General features: G+C 38.0%; 1 pseudogene; it reads left to right on the plus strand.

Annotated features, from left to right (window-relative positions):
• Window positions 1–1,536: 1,536 nt before the first annotated feature.
• LOC119062507 (60S ribosomal protein L26-like) lies at window positions 1,537–2,591 on the plus strand (annotated as a pseudogene).
• The last annotated feature ends 14,314 nt before the right edge of the window (window positions 2,592–16,905 follow it).

Consider the following 16,905-nt stretch of genomic DNA (forward strand, 5'->3'; position numbering starts at 1 on the left):
GATTGAGATTATTTTTCAAGCTCAGTTAGTTTTCTCCCTTTTTCTCTCAGATGTTGCTGAGTCCTTCCTCATCAGTGCCTCACCACCAATAGCTCTCTACACACACACACACACACACACACACACACACACACACACACACACACAATCTACATGACATTGATATCCATTGGAGTTGTTTTTCTCTTTAGGAATCATTTTCTGAAAATTCTATCCTGGTTATAAGAGACTTGGACAATAATGATTTGAGCAATTTCTAGGAGATATTTTCCCTAGGTAATAAAATATATTGAACCTGCTTTTCTAATCCATAGTTAGTCCTTAGATATGTATAAACTAGTTCCTCCAGCTGGGGCAAGAGAAGGTAATTCGTAGGGCCCAAACTGATTATCAGATTATGCTGGACTCTTTTTCCATCCTTCTCATGGATGTGTTAATGCAAGATATGCCACATCTAGATATAAATAAACCTTGAGAAGGAATTGTGAAAGATTTTGTCCAATCTGGACACAAGAATTTTGACCATAATACTCAATTAGTATGAATTCAGCTCAAGTATTGAATAACTAAAACCTGAAAGTGCTCTTAATTTTTGGAATTTATGAAGATAACCAATGGATTTGTTGAGAATAACAGACTCCTCATTCTGAAATAATTTTAATGTTTAAATATTCTATCATGTAATTTAATATAGTAAAGACTATTTTGTATTTAATAAGTTATTTATTGTGGATTCTGTTATCTATTTGCCTTCTTACTGCTTAAGAAAGTGGGCGAATCCCTAACCAGTGTGGTTCCAGAACCATTCTGGTTCTTCTAGATTTTAGAAATCCTCCTTTCTAAATCTGCTAGATTTAGAAATCCCTAGGCTGGGATTCTCTTTTAAGGACCCTTATTTCTAATGGCAGGTTTATAGGCTTTTCTTGTGCATTCCTCAAAGTATAGTTTTACCACTTGTTTTCTATGGAAGACTTCCCTTTCTTTCAAAATGCTCTATTAAATGCTGGCTGACTGTTTTACTGGTAACAGGAATGGCTACACGTTGGTTTAGTTTTCTGTCTCTCTAACCTGGGTGTTCTGGGGTCATATTGTGTCTGCCCTACTTTCTGTGATATGAAAAATATGGAGGGGAAGGATTGGCTATGTTTGGACATAGTTAATATCTTTACCTTCTCTTTTCCATACTCCTCCCACTAGATAAGTAAATTACAGCAATTTTCATTGATATCACATTAATATCTTGTCCAGTCAAGAAGATCCAGAAATAAAACCAAACTTACTATTTTTGATTTTGTACAAGATCACATTAAAATCTCTAAAAAGCAGGATTTTTAAGAAGACCCTAAAATTATTTATAAATTTTATTCCTCCATATCGTCTCAGATCCTTATTACCATTGTGCCTTTTAACTGTGGCAGATGGCATTTCTCAAAGGTGGCTGTAACAATATCTACCATCTCACAGGCACTTCTACAATGTGACATTGTTACCTTCCAATCAAGAAGTCGCTATTTCTTTACTCCCTTGAATTTGGGAAGGCCCTGTGATTGCTTTGACAATAGTATAGAGTGGTCATGTCAGTTCTGGGCTTAGCCAGTAACTGGCCCCGCAGTTTCTATTCCTGCCTCTTAGAATCCACCTGCTATGTAAGAGTTGTGACTATCCAGAAATCATACAATGAGAATTCCAAACCACACTGAAAGGCTCTGGGGGTTGAGACGCCACACTAGACAGAGAGAAATCAAGAATCACTGATGCTCTGGACAAGGAAGTAAAGGAGTCATCCTGAACATCCAGCCCAGGAGAACCTTCAGAGGACTTCATGACTGTAACTGCCTGAGAGCCCCCAAGCAAGAACTTCTAAAGTAGGCTGAGCTTCATCAACCCACAGAACTATGAGAGATAGCAAAGTTTTGTTTTGAGCCACTAAGGTCTGGGGTGGCTTGTTAAACAGCAAAGACAGCTGGGATACAACCTGTGGTGACTATAGCAGGGTCTAAGGACTACCCTTTCCCTTGAACTTTAAATGGAGTAATGTAGCACCATGGCTATCTATTTTACATTTTGGGATTCTTAAAAAATATTTAGAAAAGTGTGTCTCCACTTTAAAAAGTTTAACTATCCTCTTCCATGTTGTGGCCATCGCTGAAGCGCCAGAGGTCAAAATGAAGTTCAGTCCTTTTGTGACTTCTGACTGGAGCAAGAACCATAAAAGGCATTTCAATGCACCTTCCCACGTTTCAGGAAGATTATGTCTTCTCCTCTTCCCAAAGAGCTGAGACAGAAGTACAATGTTCGATCCATGCCTGTCCAAAAGGATGATGAAGTTCAGTTGTGCAAGGACATTACGGAAGGCATCAAATTGGCAAAGTAGTCCAGGAAAAAATACGTCATCTACATCGAACAAGTGCAGAGGGGGAAAGCTAATGGTGCATCTGTTCATTGGGCACTCACCCCAGCAAGGTGGGTATCACTAGACTAAAACTGGACAAAGACCACAAAAAGACTCTAGAATGTAAAGCCAAATTCACCAAGCAGGAAAGGAAAAGGGTTCATACAAGGAAGAAACCATTGAGAGGATGCAGGAATAATGTAATCTTATATACAGCTTTAATTAAAAACTTGATAAAAAACTTGAAATAAAATGATAAACTTTTCAATTAAAAACTTGAAATAAAAAAAAAGTTTAACTACCACTGCCATGAGTAACTGAGAGTTGGCTAAGTAAATACAGACCACCCTTGCAGATCATAAAAAGCATTGTGACATTAAGTCTCCCCTGACTTTTAGACACAAATATATCTAGGCCATTTCCAGATGGACATATATTTGTATCTGATTTCCAAAGCCCTCAATAAAAAGTACCACTTCTGGTTTTTACAGTTGTCACCATTAGGAAATACTTTTTAACTCAGACTCAGAGATTATAGACTATGCTGTATTCCTACAGCTACCCTTCCTTATTTGAGTTCAGGAGAAGGAGCTCATGGCACCTCTCTTGGCTCTTGGAAGGGAGCAAAAACCACTTTCCTTGGTGCCAGTGTCCTGTGCTAGGCACAAGATAATGAGAAAATGCACCTTAATAAGGGCATTCATTTTAATTAGAAACGGCTTCTTCATAAAACTTGCACATCCTATCCTGAGCTTTGCTTAAAGCATTTGAAGTGCCTTTGACAATCAAAACTGTTTTCCCTTCAACACTCAGCAGAGCTATATGTAGTAAGAGTTCCTTAAAGGCTTTCAGCATGCTAGCTAAGAGCAGTGTTTTTTAGTCTCGCTTTCCTGGTGTGCTGGTTCCTTTTATCATTCAGACCATCTGTGATGAAGTCTATTTTGTTAACTCAGAAAACCTCAATTTCTGTAAGACTTTAAAAAGAGGCATTAACATATTTTTATGGATTGTGCTACCATTGTGGTTTTGGAGACTTCTCATTTCTGCTATGAAAAAGAAAAACCCTGCCATCTAAGCGTCTCATAAGAAACTATTTTTACATTTATAATCTTTAAAGATGCTTATGGAAAGAAGTGCTTTGAACTCTTTCAGTAAGATTTAGCTCAGCCTAAAGCTTAACAATAATATAATTTGAGTGAGGGTGTCTGATCCCACCTGTCAGAGATGCTGCAGAAAGATACATAAATCACAATCAGAATCTCATCTGAAACCAGTTTAAAAATTCATGTTGCTAAAAGTCATTTCTGTGTGATCTGGTTTCTTAATACCGTAGTATACCCTGAATATAAGAGTTCAGAGCTGGAATGTACCATAAAACTCATTTTATCCAATCCCTTTGTGCTACCAACGAGTAAAGTGAGGCTACACATTTGGACTGGAAAGCATGCTTTCTTTCCACTATCCTTTTTCTAGTCAAAGTGTGCTTCCTAGAACCAGCTGCATCACCTGGGAGCTTGTTAGGAAAGCAGGATCTTAGGTACCTCACCAGACCAACTGCATCAGAATCTCCATTTTTACAAGATCTCCAAATGGTTCATAAGCACATTAAAGTTTGAAAAGCACTGCTCCATACCACACTGTTTCCCAAGAAAAATGCAGCAAGACTTTGGAATCAGATATATCCAGATTTAAAATCCAGATGGTTTACTAACTACAACATGGCCTTGAGCAATTTACTTAACTGCTCTGGTTCTCAGTTTCCTCAACAGTTAAATTCGGAGTAAATAATACCTGCACTGGAAAGTCACCATGGAGTTTAAATGAAATAATGTTTGCACAGTTCCCAGTCAAGTGCCTGACAGTAGACCCTCAACAAACAGAAACTTCTACTACTACTGCTCTTGCTACTACAGCTGTTACAACTTCTGCTGCTGCTGCTACTATTATTGCTATGCTGCTACTAGTGCTGCTACTACTTAACACTAATGCTGCTGCTACTCTCATTACTACTGTTGATACTATTACTGTTCTCACTGCCACTACCACTACCATGGGTATTAATATCTCGGAGAGGGAAAGTAGCCTGTCCTATATTGACAACTGACCAAAATGAAACTGGAGCCCAGGGCCCCTGACTCTTATTCAGGTGCAGTTTTCCCTATGCCTCATAATTTCCCTTCTCTTTTAAGTACAGCTAGATGCTAGAGTCCATTTTAATTCTCGGAATAGGATGTAGAAAAAGGAGACTGCTTTTTAAAATTTTCCATTTAGACCTCCTGGAAAAATAAAGTCAATTTGCTCAATTCTGTGTCTTCTCAAACTGTCATAGCTTCAGCTCAGTCTGAGTTTCTTCTAGGTGGCAGCTTCTGTTTCCTTCAACTATGGAATGAATACTGTCATTCTCTAATTTTGCTTCTGGCCTCCAAAAATTTTCAACAGAAAGTTTTACTGGATCTGATAGTACATTTATTTTCTTAGAAAACAGGATACGTGTTAAATTACAGGGTAACCTTGATATTTTTAAAAAATGAATATTTTTTTATAATTTCAGTGTTAGTCCTTTCAACTTTTAAGTGTACCCATCTCTCCAGATGTATAATTGCACTTTGGATCATTGTATAGGGAGAAAATAACACTCATGGTATGAAAGCAGGATTTTGCCATTTTGAAAACTGAAATAGATGTTGATTTCTTTCTTTGAGGTCTCAGAATGACTTCTCATCCCTGTTCTTATCATTGGATTCAGTGACTTAAGAACATTGGCTAAAATGTTAACCTCTCAGACTCAGACAGACTGGATTACAAACTGTAATAGAATATCATATTTATGTGGAAAGTACCCAAATAGCCCAATAAGATCAGTAAAAGCACTTTGCAACCATTGATACTTATCCGATATTCCTCTTTCAATTAAGGATGTGCAAACAGAAGAACAAGATTATAGAGTAAAGCCAGTTTCAGGCTAGCCCCACCGTAGAAGGTAATGCAGTTCCACACTTTATAAGAAATTACATGCCCTAAAAGTTGGATGGACACCATGAAAGTTGTGCATCTAAGCCCATGAGTGGGTTCTTCATACCAGTGGAAGAGTTCAAGGATGAAACAGACACCCTTAAACAAGCCCTCATAGTAACGATGCATGTCATTAATATCCAAAAATATATAAGGAACTCATATAATTCAATAGCAAAAAAGAGGAAGAAACAGAACTTTTAAACAAAGGACTTGAATAGACATTTTTCCAAAGAAGACATAAAAATGTCCAATAGGTATATGAAAAGATGCTCAACATCACTAATCATCAGGGAAATGCAAATCAAAACCCCAATGAGATATCACCTCACATCTGTTAAAATGATTATTATAAAAAAGTCAAAAGATGGTATGTGTGGCAAGGGAACCCTTGTGTACTTTAGTGAGAATATAAATTGCTACAGCTATTATGGAAAACAGTATGGGGTTTCCTCAAAAAATGAAAAATAGAACTACCATATGATCCCGCAATCCCATTTCTGGTTATATAGCCAAATGAAGAGAAAATAGAGTATTAAGAAGATATCTGCTCTCCCGTGTTCACTGCAGTACTATTCACAATAGCCAAGATGTAAACACAACAGAAGTGTCTGTTGATAGGTGGATGAACGGATAAAGAAGTTGTGAGATACATATATCTTTCTGGAAAAATTCCAACCATTGCTAATATAACAAGAATGGTTTGCATGACATCAACGTTACCTGGAAGCCAAGGAGAGTGGACTGGAATGCACATACATGAACAATGATGATATCACTGTACTAGTCAGTGGGGGCAATAGATGCTATTGAGTGAGTATGTGTACTGTGTGGCCATCACATTCAAAATGACCAAGTGAATAGAACAATGAATCTGCATCAAATTTTGCATTAAGCTTGAACATTCCCCTGCAGAAACTATTCAGATGATTCAGAAGGCCACAGTTACGGCAACTGGTGATTGGTAGCTTTATCACAACATGCCTGCTCATGCATCATGTCTTGTGCAGAGTTATTTGGTGAAACAACAAATCACCCAGGTGACTCAGCATTCCTACAGCCCATATTTAGCTTCTGGCTTTTACCCAAATTAAAATAACCTTTGAAAGGGAAGAGATTTCAGACCGTTGATGAGATTCAGTAAAATTACAACAGGGCAGCTGATGGCAATTGGGAGAACTGTGTGAGGCCACAAAGTGCCTACTTCGAAGGGGACTGAGGTGTCATTGTCCTATGTACAATGTTTCTTATATCTTTTTCAATAAATGTCCCTATTATTCATGTTACATGGCTGGATACCTTCAGGACAGAATACACACACATGTATATATGCACACACACAATGCAGTATTATTCAACTTTAAAAAAGAAGGTCATATCACTTGCAACAACATGTATGAATCTGGAGGACATTACGCTAAGTGAAATAAGATGCAGAAAGACAAATATCACATGATCTTATAAGTGGAATCTAAAAAAATGTTTGCACTTACAATAACAAAGTAGAATAATGGTTACTAGAGGCTAGGGACAGGGGGGAAGGGAAAGATAATGATCAAAGGCACAAACTTTCAGTTATAAGATGAATAAGTTCCAATATACAGCATGCTGGTTATAGTAATAATAATATATACTTGAAAATTGCTAACAGAGGAGAGATCTCAAGTATTCTCATCTCAGATAAAGGTAACTATGGGAGATTATGGATATGTTAATTAGTTTCATTGTGGTAATCATCTCTCTATATATGTATATCAGAACATCACATGTATAACTTAAATATATACAAATATGTCAAAAATAAATAAATAAAAATCACAGAGGAAAAAAAGAAATGATTTACCTCCTGCTGTGTAGGTGAATGAGCACTGGGTTTTCCATCCCCAGGAGTCTGAGAGTCCTCAGCTGCTGCTAGAGAAGTGGGCACAGTAATGGATTCCCTAGCCTGAGGGCTGCATCTTACACTTGATCAGTTTAGCAAGTATTGTGCCTTATGCTCTTAACAGAAACATAAGCATTTGTAGGTATCCAAATGAATCAGAAGATCCAGTATATATTTTTTATATACACACTCATGTACATACTCACGCACACATGTGCATGCACACATACACTGGCTAAATTCACACACACATGCACACACACACAAGCTGCTTTATTAGGGTCAAGAGGCCTTAAGTATGGCTCCAAGTGAGTTAGTTACAAGTCATAGAAACAGGTCTCACATCTGAGTGGTGAAACAGATACATAAATACACCACACTGTCCTAAATTTCAAAGACAGTGTTTCCCAGGGTCTTAAAAAAGAGATTCTTTTAAATTTGATTGATTGACTTTTCTTAGGACTTATACACCAACCAAACACAACTCAAAGCACTTTACAAATATTAACTTGTTTAGTACCTACAACAATCTTTAGCTGGCAGGTACTTTTACACTCATTTTATAGATGAGATAATCACAGAGAGTTTAAGTAACTTGCCCAAGATTACACTGCAAATAAATGGTAGGATTGGAATTTGGGCACTTTGACCCAAAACTCTATGCTACTATGTACTATGCTATATTATAAGATTATTATATTGCAGTTTTGTCTATACTTAGCTGGTAGATAAGTTTGTTACTCCGTAGTATTAATGAAACTAAAATGAGGGGTTTAGCACTTGAATGTGCCAATTATTGAGGTTCTGCATATATGATATATAACCTACAGGCTATATTTTTAATTTCAAAGCCTTCATTTAATTATTGACTATGATAGTTTTTCCTCTTACGGTTATGCATTCATTATTATAAACTACAAATATAAAAAGCAAGCTAAGCATCATTTAAAAAATATCTTCAAGTTATAATACAAGGAACCACGTACAAATACCCAGAGCTTACTAGAGAATTAATAAGAGAATTCAAAAGAGACTAGAAATAACCTATTTTCCTGTTGAACACTTCAGTGCTTTCTTTCCATGTTGCCGTTTGCATGAAAATCTTCCCAATAAGTCAGGGTTTATTATAGGTCGGACGAGTTTCCAATAGCGAGCCATAAACTCAGGAATCAATTCTCCCAATACACACGAAAAACAAAAACCCTCCCTAATCTGTAGCCAAAGTGCTCCCGGGCCCTGGGACGGCACGGTGCCTGGCTATTCCAGCGCAGAGGCAGCAGTGTTGCCATGGCGGCAGGGACCCAACTGTGTGGGCTGGTTTCAATAACCAGCAGCTGCTCACTTCAGAAAAAGCAGGATCGCAGCCCAGTTCTGAATGAGCGTTTTTTCCTCTGGGCTTCGACCTGACCTGAATATTGTTTTCTCATTGAATTTCCTTTTATTTATTTATTTTTAGATATCAACTTTCCTTGAACTTTCCTCCTCATTTGTGTGGCAGTTGGCAGGATTGCAGACTTCTCTTTCCTCCTGTAGAAAAAAAAAATTTTTAAACAGTTCCTGAGGTTTTCCCTGTGCCTTCCTTACCTAGTCCCTCACAAACATTATTTTTCCTGACCAGTAAATTTAATTTTTTAGTACATAATAGTAAAATCTAACACGTGGAATTATTGGGGTTATTATATGAATATATAAGTTCACATTCCCCCACACGCATTTAACATACACACACACACACACACACACTTTTGCCTCATTATATAAATATGCAGAAAAAGGTGGGTGAGGGGAGGTAGAAGAGGGTATAGAGGGAATAAATAGTGATGAAAGGAGACTTGACTTGGGGTGTTGAATACACAGTGCAGTGTACAGATGGTGTGTTATATTGTAGAATTGTACACTTGAAGCCTATACAATTTTATCAACCGGTGTCACCCCAATAAATTCAATTTTAAAAGACCCTAAACAAATCCACTGAACTTATTTACTCTAAGAAATGTGAAGGTCCAGACATCCCCTCCCCTCTAAAACCCTCCATGAGTCATCATTCCTCAGGCATATTTTCTTTGCCCGGAGAAAATCAAACTGGAATAGGAAATATGACTCACATTATTCTAGACATAATCAGATAATCTATGTTTAACCCTAAACATATTCTCAATTCACAATTGATTCACAACCCATTTTTGTCTCTGTTTACATGTTGGCAAAATGCAAAGGATATAAAAATATGAAAATAAATATAATTTCTTACCCTTTACTCACAAGAATTGCAGAAAAGCTGTTCTTGATGGAAGACAAGAGCTGTACTGTATTTGAATGAATTTTGCCCCCTCCAACTCTTAATGAGTTTGGAATAATTTGGAAATGAGGCTTGTACTGCTGTTGAATGTTTTTTAAAAATAAACTTGAAACAACTTGTTTACAAGTTGTTACTAAAGACTGTCAGAGAAAAATGTTTGTGGACATGTATCCAAAAGGCTGACAGAATCCAGAACTTGCTTGGTATTGAAAGAAGAGCTCTCCAACATTATTCTGCATAGTGTATAATTACTTGCATGTTGGGAGCCAAAAAAGGGAATGCAATCCTGTGAGTGTGTTTATACTGAAGAGTTTAAGAAGCAAAGCAAGCATTCTTCAACCCCAGCATCTGGGAATAATTAATTTGCTAGCTGTGGTTTATAGCTCAAAGTTGTCTGCAACTCTGCATTAAGACCATTTGACTTAGTAAAAGCTTTCTGCTTTAGGGTTTAGCACTGTAGCTAATTTTAGTAAATCTGTTTATTTTTAATCAGAAAATGCTGTGACCAGGAGTTGAACCTTCTGCTTATGGTTTCTTGATCAATTTTATTTGTCTATTTCCATTGTGTTCAGGAAGCTGGCACTCACACACCTGCTCCCTGCTCCCTTGCAGCGTACTGCTGCAGGAGCAAAGAGATCTCAGAAGTGAGGCCCTGTAAATGGGGTAGGGCTTTTCTACGTTTTCAGTAAACACGTACTTAAAACTCTGAAGAGTTCCTCTGGAACACAGAATATATTACTGTTCCATTTTACACATCCTAGGCCTGGACACTGGAGATTGTCATGTTAGACTCTCAATCAATTATCGATACATAATGAAACTACTGTGACAAGTTCTGATGGTTTGTTAGGTGTTTCATTGTCTTAACTGTGACTTCTACAAAGAAAGTACTATAAATCCATATACTCTTATCTCTGTTCAGTCTAACAATTCAACACACTACATGAGATTTACCAGCCTCTGAGGCTTCTCCTCCAATTTCTCACTAAGGCATGCTACAATGAAACACAACTGTTACTCTGACCTTAGTTTGTTCAGTTCTGGATTTCAGAATAAGAGCAAGTGCCTTATTTTCATTAGCTAAGTGCTCCAAGTGTTTAACAGTGTTAAAGTTTTCTATAACACTTTTAAAAGCTCATACTCACAACATCTAGCTATTTGCTTTTGAATCCTGGTGAGAAACAAACTGAGGAACTGCCCAAATATAGCCAGATTTTCTTCCCCTGCCCCTCTTTTCTCAGGGATAATCTCTACACTTTGACAACTCTTTCAGATTGCTTGTGCCCTATGTTTCCAGTTTCTTTGGACTAAACATGTGTAGTTGTCCTTCATGGTCAAAATAATAACTTCTAAAAAGATTTCTGTTTATATGAGGGTTATTCTTACAAAGAGTACCAGCCTGAGGTCCAGTCCTCTAGCAGGCACACTCGCTGCCCAGAGACAGAAGGTACTTTGCTCAGAGGAGCCGTTTTTGCTTTTTGCCTCTACACTCCCAGTTTCTGCATAGTGACACCTTCCTGTTACTCCTTCTGGAATTAGAAGCAGGGAGTGGACCTTACATTAGTGACTAAGTACTCTCATGTCATAGTTCTCAAAATCCACATGGTCCAGACGGGATTGGTACTGGTTGACCATGAGCTTTCCAAGATCTGTTTTCTGATTAAAAAATAAATAAAATGTGTAAGCTCCATGAATATAGAAACTTTCCCTGTTCCTGTCATGGTTACTATTGTATTCATCACATAGAAAAATTCTGGGTGCATATCACTTAATAAGTATTTGGCCAATGAATGAATAACAGGGTAAATGGATGGGTGAGCAATGTGAATTTTTCCTGAAGTTGAATATATTATTTTCAGAACAAAAACTTAATATTATGTTCTGCTTACCTTTTTGCCAAAGTTATTATATAAAGTAGAAGTGTTAATAGGGAGGTTTTAGACAAAAGGGAAATATTAACCAACTTCATGTCAGTTCACAAAATTCTTACACTTCCATAAAATTCAAAATCCAGAAATCACTGCTGAAAGCATATTCTTTCTTGCCGTTGCCTTATCTTTTGCCTTCTTATTCTTTTCTTCCTAAAATTTGCCACAGAAGGAGTAAAAAAAAGTTTAATTCATAGGAATCAGAGTAGAAAACATAATTCGCATTCAGAATTACCAATGTTGATGAGCATCCACTTTGTGTAGGCCTGGTGCTATGCACATTCACATGGTATACTGCTTAATTTTTGAGAGTTATGCCTTATTATTTCCATGTTACAGATGAGGTGACAAATGAGCTAGATTTTGGGTGGTTTGTATTCTCCCACAATCAAGGAAGATCCAGAGGGCTGAGAGCTTGATGGGGAATGTAGGACTGAACTGAGCCTTGATGGTCAAGGGCAATTTGGTTGAGAAGAGAAGACATTGTGATAGGAGTCAAGATGAGGGGGAAGACTAAACACCACGTAATTTGGAACAGAGTCCAGGCTGACCCAAATGGAACACAAGCAGCAGATATGAAGATTGTAGATTCATGGATGATTAGACCAGATCATCATTTAGCAGGTCTGAAACTTCAGAATTTGGTATGTTCTGGAGCTTGTTAATTTCTCAGGTTTCCACTTTGTCAGTGCCCTGAAAAAGATACTTGTTTCTTTGAATTTGTTTACTTGACTGTTTCTGGCTTTACATGATGTTCCTTGGGAAGATGATTGTACTCTAAACTACTGGGCATATTTCCCTGTAAGAAAGATTCTCTTCATACCTTAGTACACAGTCTTGTGGGACTTTAAGCATAATCAGTCAGTAGTCTTGTTGCTGAGTGTGAAATGCATTTTTAGTTTTCTATTAGAGCCCAGACTATTGAGTTAGAGGTTTCCAAGAGGAACAGAAACCCAGCCTATTACAAGTTTACAGCTCTATTAATGCATCCTTAACTTGGTATAAAAATTACATGACATTAATCTTGTAAAGTCCTACTTTTTCTAATGTAGATAGCCTATGGGTCTAAGACATGCCCACCATTGTTAGCTGAGTCATCTCATTTGAAGAGTGGAAAGTTGAACGTTTTTATGGAACATGTAATGACTTTATATTTTGTAAAGCACCTAATTCAATGCCATGTGATAGGTGTTTGATAAATTATAGCTACAGTGGATTCTCATTATTTGTGGATTATGTTTGGGAATTTGCCTACTCCCTAAAATTTGCTTGTAACCCCAAATTAATACTTGTGGCATTTTCATGGTCATTCATGGACATGGACGGAACAGTGAAAAATTTGACTTACCTGACATACACATTCCCAGTTGAGGTTGAACAAGGACCTCTCTGCTTTCTTGTTTTACCTCTCAGAGTATAATCAAGTGGTCTATTTAGTGCCACATTTTTCACTTTTTTTCCTGTTCATTGGTGATTTTGCTTTTTAGAATGGCTCCCAAGTATAATGATAAAGTGCTTTTCAGTCTACCTAAATACAAGTAGCACTTTATGGAGAAAATATGTGTGTTAAATAAGCATTGTTTGGACATATGCTACAGTGTTGGCCATGGGTTCAATGATAATGAATTCATAATATATATTTAAGAAGGAAATGAGGTATCTTTAAACAGAAACACATGTAAAACAAGGTAATGTATTGATTGGTTGATGAAAATGTAACCACAGGCTCACATGAAGTTAACCCTGCATTTTCCCTGGGATCAATGGTTCTGTATTTGCTAATCAGTGTTTCCAGCAAATTTCTACAACATAACTAACACAAATAGTGAAAATATACTGCCTTTATCATAATAGTAATTCAGGAAAGCCAAATTGTGTGGTTGCGGCCTAAGCCCAATCTTTTGAGTGTCAATAATTTTAAGATTATACCAGATCTCACCTTCTTTCCTCTGCCTCTGCCTTAACAAGACTCTCAAAGTGATCCACATTCAATACAATGTCCCTTCATTTCTTGAGCCAATCTTGTCTAGGGCAGAAAGTTAGTAATCACTGCCTCAGGCTCACCATTTGTTAAGGTTGGCATGAATGAAGTCAAATCATCACTCTCTACTCCTGCCACAGCCAAATGCCCACTAGGGGGATCTCAGGTTGAATTCTCAAGTCTGCTTTACAGTCCATCATCCTGGACTTCTGAGTCCAAGAGTGAGCCCTGAGTATCCATGTCATCACTAAATCTCATTACGTCAGCATTTCCTATAACTGACCCATGTGGCAGATACCTACCCAGTCAAGTATTTACTCTCACAGGGGTGAGAGACCCATAAAGAGATGCAATATAATGTAGTCAATGATGTGTAGATGATGATGCTGTGGGAGTATGGAGAAGAGATGCTAAATCCAGCATAAAGCCTTCCCTTGCTTCTGGTCCAAACTCTCATGTAGGACAGTTTCTCCAAATCCCACCCTGAGTCCTTCACACAGGCCATTGCCTAGTCCTTGCTCCCTACCCTCTCTGACAACTCAAAGAGCTTTGTCCTAGTTTGCTTCAGGCCATGTGTTTAGGAATTCAAGAACATCAATATATATATTTTTAAGGACAGTATCCACCTATATTTTTCCCACTGTCTTTAATGGTCAATATATATTTTTATGTCTCAATATTCTTTTTTAAATTATATTTCATTATTTATGACATTACAGTTGTCCCAGTTTTTCTACTTTCCCCCATCCAACCTCCCTTCCCTGAACTCTGTTATCCATGTCCATGGGTCATACTTATATGTTTTTTGGCTACTTTATTCCCTATGCTGTACTTTACATCCCCATGATTATTCTGTAACAACCAATTTGATTTCTTAATACCTTTATCTTTTTCACCCATCCTCCCGACCCACCTCCTATCAGGCAGCCATTAAAACATTCTCTGTATGTATTATTTTGTTTCTGCTCTGCTTGTTTATTTTGTTTTTCAGATTCAATTATTGATAGATGTGTATTTATTGCCATTTTATTGTTCATAGTTTTGATCTTCTTCTTAAAGAAGATGCTTTAACATTTCATCTAATACTGACTTTGGTGGTGATGGACTCCTTTATCTTTTTCTTGTCTTGGAAGCTCTCTGTCTTTTGATTTTAAATGACAGCTTTGCTGGGTAGAGTAATCTTGGTTGTAGGCCCTTGCTTTTCATCACTTTGAATATTTTTTGCCAATCCCAGCAAACCTTCTTTTGAGAAACCAGCTGACAGTCTTATGGCAACTCCCTTGCCATAAGGGAGTAGGTAGCTGCCAAAAAAAGTTCCTTGTAGGAACTTTTCTCTTGCTGCTTTTAAGAGTCTCTCTTTGTCTTTAACCTTTGGCACTTTAATTATGTTGTGTCTTGGTGTGGGCCTCTTTGGGTTCATCTTGTTTGGGATTCTGTGCTTTCTGGACTTATGTGTCTATTTCCTTCACCAAGTTAGGGAATTTTTCTGTCATTGTTTTTTCAAAAAGATTTCCAATTTCTTGCTTCCTCTGTTCTCCTGGCACACCTGTGATGTGAATGTTGCCATACTTGAAGTTGCCCCAGAGGTTTCTTACACTACCCTATTTTTTTTCTTTTTGCTGTCCCAATTGGGTGGGTTTTTTCTTCTTCTTTATTTTCCAAATTGCTTATTTGATTCTCTGCTCCGTACTCTACCATTGATTCCCTACCAAACAAATAGTTCTTTATTTCATTTAGTGTATCCTTCATTTCTGGATTTATGCTGTTGTGCTTTTCACTAAGTTCCTTGAGCATCTTTATAATCAGTGTTTTGAACTCTGCATCTAATAGATTGCTTGTCTCCATTTTGTTTGGTAATTTTTGTGGAGTTTTTGTTTGCTTTTAATTATTGTTCAAGTACAGTTTTCTGTCTTTTTTGTGGAGTTTTGATTTGTTCTTTCACTTGGGATATGTTTCTTTGTCTCCTCATTTAGGCAGCCTCCCTGTATTTGTTTCTGTGTATTAAGTAAAGCTGCTACATCTCCCAGGCTTGATAGAGTTGTCTAATATAGTTGGTATCCTGTAGAGTTCAGTGGCACAGCCTCCCCTATGACCTTGGGTATTACCCGAATACCCAAGCTAGGTATTCAAGGTATTCCCACTGTGTGGACTGTGTACACCCACCTTGTTGTAATTGAGCTTTACTGTTGGCATGTCCAAGGTCAGCCACCTACTATGTTCTGTCGGGGGTCACACAGCATAAGCTACAAAGTGATCTGCGAATGACTGCTACTTTTGGTGGATTTGGAGGTGCCCAAGTGATGCCAAACTATGAACCAAGGCCAGCTGCTGCTAGTGCTAGGCCTAGGGCAACCTAGTAAGAGGTTCGGGGCTCACTGAAGCCAGTTAGTGCTTGTTTGAGAGAACTTAGGAAAATCTGAAGCACAGGCCAAGACAAGCCATTCTTACAGAAAAGCCACTAGAAACAGTTTGGATGGGCAGGATAGTTGTTGGGTGGGTAGGGCCTCAGGGAATCACCAGAGTGGGACAAACAGTGTAAGTCAGGTTCATGAGTCTCAGATATGGTGCCCACCTCTCGGCTCTGTTACTCTATAGGGGGAAGGGCCTTTGATAGCACTTCTATCTGGGAGAAAGCTGCCACCCAGCTCTTGCCCTGATGCTGGACTATTTAGTGCCTCCCCATATGTCTCTGATGCCTTTTAATCTGCTGCCCCCACACTGAAGCTCAGAGGGACTGAGTCCAAGTAAATCTGTGTGGGGGCCCTTTAAGGGGAACTGTCTGAGATTTCTGTCTTCCACAGACTTAATTCTTGCTGGTTTTTACAGCTAGAAGTTATGAACACTTATTTTCCTGGCACTGGAACCCAGCACAGGGGAGCCTAGTGTGGGACTGGGAACCTTTGCTCTTGAAATATCTCTCCTGATTTTTATCTACCATGTGGGGGTGGAACCATCCCATTCTGTGTCTCTCTCTTTTCTACTAGTCTTGATGTGGAACTTCCATTCAGCTTGATTTCTGATGGTTCTGAATGATGGTTGTTCTATATTTTAGTTGTAATTTTGTTGTGGTTGTGTGAGGAGGTGAGTCATGTTTACCTACACTGCCATCTTTACTGGAAGTCCAAGAAGGTCAATGTTGATAAGCAATGGTCTTGCATGTTTTCCTAGAAAAGATTTACTACCAATAAGGACAAAATTTCTCTGAGGTCACAGTAGGTTGGATGGCATTATGCAGGAACTGGTTTGGAAGTATATACGCAATCAATGGAGAAGTCAGTTTGTTCCAGCTGGACATGGGACTCCATGTCCAGAATCCATGGCAGGTGTTACAGAGCATCAAGCCTAGGGCAGAAAGATTGGTTAGGAAACTCATAGAGACTTCAGGAGAAAGGTCAGAGCTGCCATCCACAT

This window comes from Artibeus jamaicensis, unplaced genomic scaffold (genome assembly GCF_021234435.1).
Source record: "Artibeus jamaicensis isolate MK-2021 breed Jamaican fruit bat unplaced genomic scaffold, CSHL_Jam_final contig_465, whole genome shotgun sequence".
NCBI lineage: Eukaryota > Metazoa > Chordata > Mammalia > Chiroptera > Phyllostomidae > Artibeus > Artibeus jamaicensis.